A 14,380-nucleotide genomic window follows, 5' to 3' on the forward strand; every position below is an offset into this window, starting at 1 on the left:
GCATTAATAATAACGAATGTATAATCCCCATCCTGGTCCAAGCACATCTGGGCCTGGTGAAAGATCTGATTATTAGTCCATGCTTAGTAAAATGAAACGTGTCCCCCTCTCTTATGTTTGCTGCTCCGATACTTTAAAATAGACTTGATAATGGATCATTGTAAACTGATGGTTGTTTTATAATGAATAGAAAAAGTGTTAGTGAACTGTGTAACAATATAATATTTTATTTTACTTGGTTGGTAAGTTAGGTAGAATAAAGCTGCCTTTGTTCAGGTGCCGGTGAGACTGGTGCCAGTGAGAAGCAGGAATGCTTAATTAATGAATAATGAATAACATTTGCTGTGTACTAAATCTCTTGGAATCACATGAACATGAAGCACTGTTATGTTGAAATGAAGTATACATTATGCAACAATCATGAAGGGGGAGGACAGCGGATCAATGCAAATCTATACAATAAGAGAGAAACGCCGAATTTTGTTCCCGTTTTGCGCTGTCAATTCAAATCGTATCCTCCTGAAAATTGGCAGCTATTTAAGTTGCTATTGGAAAGGTGGCTATATCTACTTTTCGTTATGAACTAACTATTATCTATTGTGAATTTTGGGGTGAAAATGGGCAGGACACACCCAATGCTCTTAAGAAGGAAGTAAAACCGTTACCACTTTCATTGAATAAGAAAGTAAAACCGCCTTCCACGTTCATTGAAAATTGTGATTATCGATGGAAAAATGTTTATTTTATCGATGGAATGAGCAATGAGGTTTCCTCGCATTCATTCAGGTGAGTAATTTTTTATCCTTTCCTGACTTGCACGTCATAACCATCCCCTACGCACTTTTATTTCTAGACAACAGAAGAAAAAAGCCAAAACGAAAAAGCCAAAATTAAAAAAGATTGCTATCTAGCTTGCCTTCCTTTAAGCCTTATCCTTAAAACCAGCAAGCTACTGTTCAACGGTACAAAACATTTAAACAGTGAAACAAAGATGCAGATTTGCATAACATTTGAGCAGTGCAAAAAAGATGCAGGTTAGGTTTGCTCTTGATTTGAACAGTCAACAGTGCAAAAAGACACAGTGTTGTATTTGGTAGTTTTGCAGGTTTGCATTTGGAAAGTAGAATGAAATATGCAGGTGGTTTGCTTAGGCCTAAGTCACATTTGCTCTACGGCAAGGATACGGTGGCCGTACGCCCTCTGAACTGACAGAAACGTGCGGCGGCCGCAGAGTTTCTGCGGTGGCCTCAGGGTGGCCCTACGCCGTTTGGCTATATTTTACAGGCCGTAGGGTCGCCGTGGAATTATAGTGCGGAGTTATAACTTTTTTCATTTCTACGTTCGCCGTAGCAATCCGACAAGCCGAAACAAAAGAACTGGTAAAAAAAAAAAGAAAGAAAAAAAAAGAACCCACTCGTTACCATCCATCTGGCCGCACGTTCGCCTTCGGGGCCCCCCTGCGGTCCCCCTGTGGTCGCCTTGCGGGCAACTTGCGTCTGCCTTGAAAATTATATGGCCGCCGCAGGAACGCCCTAAGGTCACCGTGGGACATCAAATCAAAGACCGTATGGCACCCCCACGCTTTCGGTCTCCACAATTTATAAATACGCCGTGCGGCTACCCGAAAAATAAAAACATATGTGACTGCTACATTGTGTGACTGTGGAAATACTGCGGCCGCCCTATAATTGCTAGTGGCCGTAGATTTTGTAGACCCCACGGCCGCCGTGGCAAATGTGACTTAGGCCTTACCAGCATACTTTTCTGATCCAATCACTCTCGGCCTGTAATCAACTTCAAATTGTCTAATTGACTCAAATTATACTACCATCCTCAAATTGTCAAGCTAAGATTTTTTTTCTTCATCCACTGACTCACAACTCAGTCATCAGTCACTACTGAGCAAAAATTGTACAGCTACCCACCCTGTTTGGTGGAGTCTTCCTGCTCCAAATAAAGTAAAATAAAAGTAAAGTTATTCACTCTCCTTTTTAGCTGACCATCAAGTGAGATTGTACCTGAAAATCAGTTTGTGAGCTTGCAAGATCTTACTACATTCCCGTAAGTCACTTTTATGTACTTGGAAACCCCACTTCAGTACTTGGAAGACCCACTGCAGTACTTTGCAATCACACTTTGCAATCCCACTGCAGCACTTGAAAATTCAACTGCAGCACTTAGCAATTCAACTGCAACACTTGGTACTCCTGTTGCAGTACTTGGAATTCCCACTGCAGTATGTACTTGGAAATTCCACTGCAGCACTGGGAAATCCCACTGCAGCACTGGGAAATCCCACTGCAGCACTGGTAATTCTCCATCATTCAGGCCATACACGTGCATGAAAAGGCCACGCACCCAAAATAATCTGGGGGGCTATATATTCCAAGAACTAAAATCAGTTGATTTAAATGCACATTACAAATCACTTTTATATGTTTCCAGGTGGTAACATGCCAAGAACACCGAAACGAAGAAGAATTTCCCAGCGATTACCAGAAGTCTGTGCACAAAGGAATGCAAGGCAACAACTGCAGTTGCCAGCTGTCCCACAAGCCCACACGAATGATGAAAATGTGTTCTTCCTTGAAACAGATATTGAAGAAATGGAAATAGCATGTAACTACTGTGAGACAAAAAAATTCGCTGTGGGATTCTTGTGTACACGTGTAAAAGTATTACACTTGGGATTCTTGCAACAAAAAGTGGAATCGACGCAAGAGGGGAACTCCAGAACCACAATTCCCCGGTGTATTCAGAAGCCCTGCTATCGGTAGAGTTTACACGGTCAATCCAAAACAATCAGAGTGCTATTTTTTACGCATGCTGCTTCACCAGGAACATGGTCCGACATCGTTCGAAGATCTCAGGAGTCATGAAAGTGTAATCCTACCAACTTTTTGAGAGGCACGTCTGGTGAAGGGACTTGCAGAGGATGACAACCATGTACATAATGCCTTGCGAGAGGCAACTATTGGACAGATCCCGCAAAGTCTTCTGAAATTATTCATTGTCCTGTTGATTTTTTGTGAACCAATTAACCCACTCACACTCTGGAATGATCATAAAGCTGCGTTAGCAGATGATTTTTTCCATTGCCACAATGTTCATGTTGACGACGGCAGCGCATGGGAAATGTACAATCTTTGCTTGATGGAAATAGAAGACCACATCCTTGCACAAGGAGGTCAAACTCTGGATAACTACAACCTTCCTGTCTTTGACCATACAACGGCCGCAAACCACGCACAGAAGTACGTTCGGTACGCGAATTTCGACGTATGTGAACAAAACCAGTACATCAACAACCACGAGCATCAGCTGACGGCAAATCGGAGAGAAATGTATGCACTATTTCTCGACAAAGTAAACGCACAGTGCTGCGGTATCACCTTTGTTGACACGCCTGGAGGGACAGGTAAAACTTTCCTCTTGAATTTAATTCTCGCAAAGATCAGATCGAATGGCCATATTGCTATTGCTACAGCATCGAGTAGTATACCCGCAACTTTACTAACAGGGGGACGTACTCTACATTCCGCCTTCAAAGTACGCTGAATGCTCACGAACAAGATACACCAACCTGCTCTATGAAAAAAGGGACAGCAATCGCTGGAGTGATGAACGAAGCCAAAGCAATTATTGTGGAAGAGGCTCCGATGACACACGGGGCCGTGTATGAAGCGATCGATAGGACCCTACACGATATTTGTGGAAATTCAAAACAATTTGGTGGCATCCCGGTAATGTTCTGTGGAGACTTCCACCAAATACTACCCATTGTGAAGCAAGGAACACGTGCAAACATAGTCGATGCGACGCTGAAGCGATCACTGTTATGGCGCAACGTTACAACGTACCGACTGCACGACAACATACAAGCACAGCTTACAAACGACCCCACCGTGCTGCTAATTACGCCGACCTCCTCATGAACATTGGAGACGGTAACTACCTTGTTGAAAATAAACCGGACACCATCACTTTACGAGAAGGGATCCACCAGCACGAAACTCCATCCAAATTAATCGAGGAAATCTCTGTCGGATTAACAGGACGTACTCCAAACGACAACTGGTTGTAAGAACGAGAGATACTCGCACCTCTCAATGAAACGGTGGATGCTGTCAACTCTACCATCATTGAACGCTTCCCAGGAGAAGTCAAGATATATAATGCAATCAACACTACACTCACTCCGGAGGAAGCGGTGCACTTTCATGTTGAATTTCTGAATTCCATTGAAATATCAGGAGTACCACCACACAAACTTAAGCTGAAAGTGGGCTTCCCAGTTATTGTTCTACATTCATTGGATCCACCAAATATCATGAATGGCACCCGCTGTACAGTCTACCGAATGAGCCCAAATGTGATTGAAGTAATCCTGATTAATGGACCGGCAGCAGGAAAACATCCATTAATTCCAAGGATACCACTTACACCATCCGACAGTGACCTGCCATTCCAGTTCCGTAGATTACAATTTCCCTGACGACCTTGCTTTGCCATGACAATAAACAAAGCACAGGGACAGACGTTCAGCATAATCGGACTCGATCTGCGTTCGCCAGTTTTCTCACACAGAATGTTGTATGTTGCGGCATCAACAGATGGATCAAGATCAAAGCTGCACGTCCATGCCCCAGACAAGAAAACGAGGAATGTTGTTTTTAAAAATGTGCTGCAGTAGACAACCGAAGAGACCCGTTCATAACAAAATTGACTCCACAGAAACTGTGAGTAACCGACATATGCTTTCATTTATGAATTACCCGTCGAAGACGGGTACTTTGCTGGTATCTGATGAAGCTTGAAAGTGCTCGATGACATACCATAGGAATTTGCATTTGAAACAGTCATGACCATGTCCTTGAAAATGTTCTGTTTGTCTCTTATGATAATGTGATTGGCCAATTCACTTACATGTGAGCGGATCACCCTCCCCATTTCTGTTCCCTATATAAGAAACTCTGATTGGAACATCAAGCCAGAAAGCAATCAAGTTTAATTGATTGTCTTTCTCCATGATCATGTATTAAATAAGCGATTCAACCTGTATTGTGGCTGGAGTTACTTGAGTAATGTTTCGAGTTTTCCACCACACAGTCCTATTTCTGATCTTCATAAATTATCTCTCTGAATCTTTGGAAAATCCTCTTTATCTATTTGCTGATGACTCCACCCTCTGCCATGATATCACTCATCATTTAGACAGGCAGGCTGCAGACTCTTCCCTCTCTTCAGACCTTGAAAAAAATCACAAGCTGGTCAAACACTTGGAGTATGTCCTTAAATCCTGTGAAATCTCACACTCTCACTATTGCTCTCCGAAAGGACCGTCTGGTAAACACCCCACCCCTCTATTTTCTCAACAATCCCCTTGAGGAAGTTCATTCCTTCAAACTCCTCGGTCTCATTATCAGCCATGATCTTTCTTGGGCAAACCACATTTCAAAGTTGTAATCCAAAGCTAGCCGTCGACTGGGCATCCTCTGTCATACAAAGTCCTTTCTTAGCACACCTGAACTCCTATTCACCTAAAAGGCTTTCATCCAAAGCTTGATGGAGTACTGCTCTCCCCTCTGGGCTGGCTCTCCTGCCTCACACCTTGCTCAGCTTGATGCTGTGGAAATCAAGGCCTTTAAGATTATTGGAATCTCCCGTGATGAATCTGAGTCTATTGGATTACCACTTTTGCATCACAGACAGGTCGGTGGTCTCTCTGTCTTGTACTGCCTCCTTTCTGATCTTGCACCTTCTGCTCTTTCCATGCTCTGTGCCCCCACCCCCAGCTGTCTGCAGGGCATGCATTGTCCGCCATCAACCCCCTTCTGAATAAACTACCTAAATCCAGGATCATTGCTCACCTCCACTCATTCGTTCCTCTTTTTTTTTTCCTGTGGAACCAACTTCCACATTCTCTTCAATCTCATTCTTCCCTCCAAGTGTTCAAGACAGCTGTTCACCACCATCTCAGATTGTCCCCAATGTAAAAGCATGATCTTTTATACCCTCATTAACCCCCGCCCCACCCCAATCCCTCCTCCTTCCAAATTTTCAGTTTTCCCTCCTGAGAGTTTCCTTCTGTATCCATCTTGTTCACCCTGTGCATCCTCTCTTGCAAATCTTTTTTCCCCACACCCATTGTTTGTCTAAGTCTACCTCTTACTTGGCTTTCAGTTGGTGTTTACCCACTCTCTGAACTGTTCCTTTTGTGCTGTTGTGCCTGATCTGTTCTACAAAAGACGCAATATTTTTGGAAATATTTCGTACACAAAAGTACATGAACGGATGATCGGTCGGACGGAGCTCAATTTAATGCCCCCCCATCCGCCCCCCCCGTCTCTGGCCTTGTTGGAGGGGTGGGGGACAATAATTGCTTTAGCTTTCTAGTTTTATTGAATTTTCTTCTTTCAATCCCAATCTTATTCTATTTCACCTTTCACCGATTCATACATTTTTCTTCAAACTGTTCTTTCAAATTATTTCATGAACTTAAGCATTTCAGGGAGCTCCACTTGTTATATTTTGCAACATGAACAGCCTTGCCTTATAACTTTGGAAAACTGAGCCTCACTTCCAAATGAAGATATCTTCATGAGATGTAATTAAAACCCAGCTGAGCAGTTCTACACTGAACCCTCTCTGAAGCATCTCCAGTATAATCAATGAGTAAAATGGGAGGCACAACTGCACACAGTACTAAGCATGTGGTCCAACTGGCTTTACTTCTGTCGCAATGTCAGCATAAGTTACATCCTGACAATATGTTGCAGAGGTAGCACACTTACCTTTGAGATGTTTGGGTATGGGTTGGCTCCTGAACATTACTAAACTGTTGTATTGGTGCAAACACAAGCAGGCAGGATGTTGCATCTCAAAGTGCATCATCCTTCAGATGGATGTTAAGCTGGGCACTGCTTGCATCAAGTGGTGGGTGTTTGAGATCCCACTGTCTTGCAGAGAGAGAGAGAGAGAGAGAGAGAGAGAGAGAGAGAGAGAGAGAGAGAGAGAGAGAGAGAGAGAGAGAGAGAGAGAGAGAGAGAGAGAGAGAGAGAGAGAGAGAGAGAGAGAGAGAGAGAGAGAGAGAGAGAGAGAGAGAGAGAGACAGAGACAGAGACAGAGACAGAGACAGAGACAGAGACAGAGACAGAGACAGAGACAGAGACAGAGACAGAGACAGAGACAGAGTAATCGAGTTCTCACCAACATTCTGGGGAAATTTAGAAAATTCTTGTCCTTACCTACAGGAGGCTCCACATCAGCCGCCCAGAAATGATGCTCCCAGCAGTCATGTGTTGTGCATCAAAGAAGCACGACTTCCTATAGTGAATGCACATTATCCTAATTACTGCCTCATATAATGTTATTGGCTTTTTTTGCATTGCTACCTAGGACTGTCTGATATTGCAAATTGCCTTGCTGCGATGAAAGACCCACTCTGAACACTATACCAGCAAGGAATTTTGCAGTATGGAACACAGTTACCGCAGAAAGACGGCGCCACATCACACATTCCAAACATCTAGAACCACCTCTGCCTCTAAGAGACAGAATGTGCTCCAGCTTCTTCCCGGATACCACAGAGTCCTGAAATGAATGCCATGGAACACGCGTGGGAACGTGGATCAGGAGCTGACGAGCAATACACAAGAGCTGCAATGAAGTCTACTCCACATTTGGCAAAATGTGGATCAGGCAATCATACAGAACATTGATATTGTTAAAATTAAGTTTCTTTACAATCGGGGTTGTTCATTTCATTCTGGCAGGGTACGATGTAATTGGTAGGAAATTAAAAGTTTTGGTATTTATTTATATATCAGCCTCGTTATAGACTTTTTGGATGTGTCTTGGATTTTGGTGAATATCTCTTTCGAAGAACTTTTGAACGTTCTAAGAAAGAAACATACTTACCCAGTGCTCCTAGGCACAACCCCTCCTCAAAAGAAGAGTGTAATGTATCATAAAGGAAATATTCTGAGCTTGAGGAATGTTCTTTAAGTGTTGTGATTGGTGACCTGGAAAGAGTTAACTCTTATTGTGAACAACAACAGAGCTTCCGTTGTGAGCCACTCTTCTGTAGTGATATGTATTGGCCAGCAGATTCAAGTTCTAACTGCTGTGAGCGTCCTCAATATGCATCCGCATGTTATGGAGGTTGAGATCTCCATGAGCGATATAGCATGGAACACTATCCCAAAGGGAAAGTGTGCATGGTTGTGGAATCCTGGAGCATGAGCCAATTTTGCAGGGATATTTAAACTGGCCATTGATTTATGTGCTTGTGTGTGGTCATTTCTGGAGGTCCTGCAGGATCATTTGGAAAAGTAGACCTTTGTGTTCTGATTACCACTTCCAAATGTACTCCAGGGAGTCAGGTGTGAGCATGGCAATTCTGTTCGCAGAAAGCCTGCTATGGATTATAGATGGACTACGGGCCATTGGAGCTGTGGTCCCGTGACATCGAACCATTAGCAAGTGGGCATATAACGGATAATGTTAACATTAAAGCAATTTAATCCTTGGGGATGGTTGAGTCATATCGGAAATGTTTGAAGGTTATTTCACGAGGGGGCTGTCCATGCTGTCATGCTCAACACACATGATGTAAACACACGTCACTGGCCTGCGATGATCTGCCTTTGTGCACAGGGAGAAGGATTACACGAGGATAATAAACCGACGGGCGTTTATATACGATTGAGGTAACACAACGCTTATGCCATTTTCATCATTTAACCTTCCAATGTTGCCTGTCACAGAGTGAACAACAAACGTAGCACAGACTGCATCACAAGCTGTTACTCATGGTGAAGTCAGTTACAATAGGGAACTTGTATCTTTGTATGGATTAGCTTGCTCTTTCAGGCAGCGTTTCAAAGTCGAGAATAGTTGTAAGTAATAAAGGCATTTCATTATTCCCTGGTCTTTGCTTAAACACTGGCAATCGCATGGGAGAATGGAATGAAAAGGTCAGGAGGGGATCGAGGGGTGTGGGTTGGTGAAGACAAACGACGTTTGAATCCTCGACTAATCTCGGAATATTTTTAGCTTTCCTGCCTTGTATACCTGCGCTTATCCTGTCGGAGCCTCTGTGCCTTCTTTGTTTCACCCCAAGGCAGCATCTAAAACGTAAGCAAACTATTTGTCAATGGCTGACACCAATGGGTGCACTAACAAGCGTGTGAGTCGAGGTGAGACATGTGGTTCTTGTTACTTTGATACCACCACGACGGGCTGCCGGTCAACAATACATCCGAGCCCAGCTGAGCGACGGTTAAAAAAACCAAAAAGAAAACCGAGTTCAATGAATAGCCTGTTAATGTGTGTAACCAGGATGCACAGGAAGACACTCTCACTAAATAATCGGAAAGATATGCAGTCCTTGCAAAAGTTATTTGAACGGGTGAGTCAAGATAATCGTCTAAGAAAGGGCAACTTGTTTTATTTTGTAGCATACAAGTGGATAGTATACATGTAGTGAGTGAAGATTGAAAAAAAAATTATTTTACTAATTAGACCTACTTGTGTATTGAATAATTTAAAAAGTTGGTGTTCGTTGTGTATTTAAGAGCACAGCAGTACATCGTGTCGAGAAGTTTTTGAATGCCCCGCTTGCACTTTATTGTTTCTAAAGGAATGTCCCTGAGAAAAACTAGAACTCTGCGATGCTGATTACTGAAACAAATTCAGCTTTTATAAAGCGTAGCTTTTCAAATACAGTCGGAGTCTGTTTAAAAAAATATCGACCTCCACCCCCGAGGCCTTTGGTGGATGCATGTGCCAGTGATCCGCTTTATGGATTTTTAGAATTAACATTGTGGAAAATGAGTGACATTTATTAGGTTTCAAATGGATGTTCATAAAGTGCAGGCATGTTTTCCTAAAAAAAATTCCAAGGGATGTTCCAAAAGTTCCAAAATCACATTCTACCTCATTTACAGTGATCTTGACAAAATGCAGGCATGAATTCCGAAAAAAAGTTCCAAGGGATGTTCCAAAAGTTCTCAAATCACATTATACCTCATTTCCAAGTGATCCTGACAAAATGCAGGCATGTTTTCCTTTAAAAAAAGTTCCAAGGGATGTTCCAAAAGTTCTAAAATCACATGCTACCTCATTTACAGTGATCTTGACAAAATGCAGGCATGAATTCCTAAGAGGGCTCCAAAGGATATTCCAAAAGTTCCAAAATCACATTATCCCTCATTTCCAAGTGATCTTGACAAAATGCAGGCATGACTTCCTAAAAGGGTTCCAAAAGTTCCAAAATCACATTATCCCTCATTTCCAAGTGATATTGACAAAATGCAGGCATGAATTCCTAAAAGGGTTCCAAAAGTTCCAAAATCACATTATCCCTCATTTCCAAGTGATCTTGACAAAATGCAGGCATGAATTCCGAAAAAAGTTCCAAGGGATGTTCCAAAAGTTCTCAAATCACATTATACCTCATTTCCAAGTGATCCTGACAAAATGCAGGCATGTTTTCCTAAAGAAAATTCCAAGGGATGTTCCAAAAGTTCCAAAATCACATTATCCCTCATTTCCAAGTGATCTTGACAAAATGCAGGCATGAATTCTGAAAAAAGTTCCAAGGGATGTTCCAAAAGTTCTCAAATCACATTATACCTCATTTCCAAGTGATCCTGACAAAATGCAGGCATGTTTTTCTTAAAAAAAGTTCCAAGGGATGTTCCAAAAGTTCTAAAATCACATTCTACCTCATTTACAGTGATCTTGACAAAATGAAGGCATGAATTCCTAAGAGGGTTCCAAAGGATATTCCAAAAGTTCCAAAATCACATTATCCCTCATTTCCAAGTGATCTTGACATAATGCAGGCATGACTTCCTAAAAGGGTTCCAAAAGTTCCAAAATCACATTATCCCTCATTTCCAAGTGATATTGACAAAATGCAGGCATGAATTCCTAAAAGGGTTCCAAAAGTTCCAAAATCACATTATCCCTCATTTCCAAGTGATCTTGACAAAATGCAGGCATGAATTCCGAAAAAAGTTTCAAGGGATGTTCCAAAAGTTCTCAAATCACATTATACCTCATTTCCAAGTGATCCTGACAAAATGCAGGCATGTTTTCCTAAAAAAATTTCCAAGGGATGTTCCAAAAGTTCCAAAATCACATTATCCCTCATTTCCAAGTGATCTTGACAAAATGCAGGCATGTTTTCCTAAAAAAAAAGTTCCAAGGGATGTTCTAAAAGTTCTAAAATCACGTTATACCTCATTTCCAGTGATCTTGACAAAATGCAGGCATGAATTCCTAAGAGGGTTCCAAAGGATGTTCCAAAAGTTCCAAAATCACATTATCCCTCATTTCCAAGTGATATTGACAAAATGCAGGCATGAATTCCTAAAAGGGTTCCAAAAGTTCCAAAATCACATTATCCCTCATTTCCAAGTGATATTGACAAAATGCAGGCATGCATTCCTAAAAGGGTTCCAAAAGTTCCAAAATCACATTATCCCTCATTTCCAAGTGATCTTGACAAAATGTAGGCATGATTCCCTGAAAAACTTCTAAGGGATGATTTCCAAAAATTCCAAAAGAACTTCCTGAGTTTCCAAGATAAGTTGATAGAGTGCAGCCATGATGGGTCAAATCGCGTGTCTTCCTCGTGCAGTGTTTCCTTGTATTTCGATGTTTAAAAATAATAAATAAATAAGAATACAAGCCCTACAAAGACAAATAGTGGGGCGGCTTAGCTCCAAAAACCAGGTCGATTGTGCACTTTCCCTCAAAGCATGAAACTTGGCACATGGTTAGAGTAACACCACACAATGATTTTTTAGTCTCGGGGCCACCAGGAATTGCACCCCGTATGGTGGCCATCTTGGATTTCAAAATGGCCGCCACTGTGGACCTGTTTTGTCAAATAGCTCCTAAACAAGTACAGATATCGAGACAGTTGAAACGCCTATAACTACATTTTATGGCTCTAGGAATGCAATGGTGACATTAAATGTTTGAAAATTGTGGCTGCCATCTTGAAATCCCACCATCCACAGCTATTTTGCTCTAAAGGTCGATGCTCACATTTCAGAGACAAATAAATTTTTGATGCTTTAAAATATTGATCAAACTATGAAACTGGGAGTAGTTATGCATCTACTCATTTCAGGGACATCATCCATTGTTATGGTGACTGCACAAGTGATCAACCCTACATAGGCCCGTTCATCTGCAACTGGAGATGGCAAACTGCGTCAAACTTGTGGATCCATCTAAGCCAGATGCTGAAATGGGTCGAGTTACTCAGTGGGAACTCTGCATTCTTTGTCAACAGAACACCACTGAAAAGGTTCAGTTTTCCAGTCAACGAAAAGGTGAACAAGGTGAAGCAACACTCGCAGGGTACAAAACATTGGCTGATAATCTCCTCGAGTTTAATAACCTCGGTCTGCTGCTGAGAACGATAAACATTGACACATTGGACGAAGGTCATGGTGTCGAGGCAGCTTTCATTGCTCATAATGCAGGTTGGCAGAGGTCGTGCAGGCTTACGTAGAACAATACAAAACTGGAACGTGCAAGGAAGCGTTCTAAAGATATACCGGCTGATGATGCAGGTGAAGGTACATCTGGTGTTTCTAAGTGCACTCGGTCAAGTTCTGCATCATCAATTTCTCAAGATCTCTGCTTTTTCTGTGGGCGGTCATCTGGAAAAGAGAAACTTCATGAGGTTTCTACTTTCAAAACAGACAAACGTGTTCGAGAGTGTGCTGCACTTCTAGAAGACGATGACTTGCTGAGACGTCTCAGTGGCGGAGATATGGTTGCTCTTGAAGCAAAATACCATGCAAAGTGCTTCGCCTCTCTCTATTATCATGCATCCATGGTCCAAATGGAGCAAGAAGGCACCGAGAATCTCGATAACATGCTCTGTAGCATAGCATTTGCAGAACTTGTGACATATATTGAGGAAACCCGTTTGGAGGATGCCATCATTGCTGCTGTATTTAAGCGAGCTGATCTATCAAACCTGTATTCCTCCAGGCTGGACCAACTAGGAATCAAGCAGGAAAGCCACATATAATCTACAAGGCTCAAGCAGTGAATTCTTGCCCATTTTCCTGACATGAGAGCAACTAAAAAGGGCAGAGACATTTTGCTAATGTTTGATGAGGACATTGGACATGACTTAGCAAAGGTGTGTCAACAGGACAGTGACAGTGATGCAGTGCACCTTGCACAGGCGGCTCAGATAGTCCATGGACATCTGTTTGATAAATCCAAGCCATTTGATGGTTCATTTAGTGCAACATGACAGGAGGAATCCGTGCCTAGTTCACTTATATCATTAGTCAACATGATACTGGAGGGTCCTAGCATTAAGGACCAGGCGTCGCAACCTTCGAACCCAGCTGCACTAAGCTTGGCACAGCTTCTTCAGTTCAGTGCAGTCAAGCATGCCCGAAAGCAAAAGGACAAACCCACTAATTTGAGACACAGTCTGGAACGGGAAACCCCACTGGAAATTTATATTGGGTTGAAACTTATGACGGTCAGTTTAAACCGATTTGGACAACACCACCGGAAGCCGCAAAGATCTGCAATGAACTTATCCGGTGTGGAGGCACAAAAGGATGCACTGATTGCTGCAGGTGTAAGAAGTCTGCACTTCCATGCACGTCACTTTGTTCTTGTGATGGGGAATGCAACAGAGACTAGAAAAGTTAAGTGATGGTAACTGTGGTTTTTTTTCCAACTGCTTGTGATGTTTTCTTCATGGTTCATTCCTTCACATATTGTGCTAACTGATGACAGTTTATGTTAGCCTTTGGATGGTGGCTATCTAGGATTGTAAGATCGCTGCCACATATTCAATCTTACCATTGGATTCCTAAACCCCGAAAACGTCGGTATAAGCGTTAAAACTGTATTGACATCTTTAGTACTAAATGAGATATTGAGCAAAATAGCTTGTTAATGGTGGCCATCTTGGATTTCAAGATGGCAGCCACAATTTACAAACATTTTAAGTCATCATTGGATTCCTAGACCCCTAAAATGTGGTATAGGCGTTAAAACTGTATTGATATCTTTACTACCTAATGAGATATTGAGCAAAATAGTTTGTCAATGGTGGCCATCTTGGATTTAAAGATGGCAGCCACAATTTTCAAACATTTTATGTCACCATTGGCTTCCTAGAGCAGTAAAATATAGGTATAGGCGGTTCAACTGTCTCGATATCTGTACTACTTAAGGAGATATTTAACAAAACAGGTCCACACTGGTGGCCATTTTGAAATCCAATATGGCCACCATACGGGGTGCAATTTCCGGTGGCCCCTGGACTAAAAATCTTTGTATTGTATGACTCGAACCATGTGCCAAATTTCATGCTTTT

General features: G+C 42.1%; 1 pseudogene; it reads left to right on the top strand.

Annotated features, from left to right (window-relative positions):
• The first annotated feature begins 12,220 nt into the window (after positions 1-12,220).
• LOC147022616 (uncharacterized) lies at positions 12,221-13,711 on the top strand (annotated as a pseudogene).
• The last annotated feature ends 669 nt before the right edge of the window (positions 13,712-14,380 follow it).

Source organism: Eptatretus burgeri, chromosome 7, assembly GCF_056783735.1.
Source record: "Eptatretus burgeri isolate ZD-2024b chromosome 7, Ebu_testis_v1, whole genome shotgun sequence".
In the NCBI taxonomy this organism is placed as follows: domain Eukaryota; kingdom Metazoa; phylum Chordata; class Myxini; order Myxiniformes; family Myxinidae; genus Eptatretus; species Eptatretus burgeri.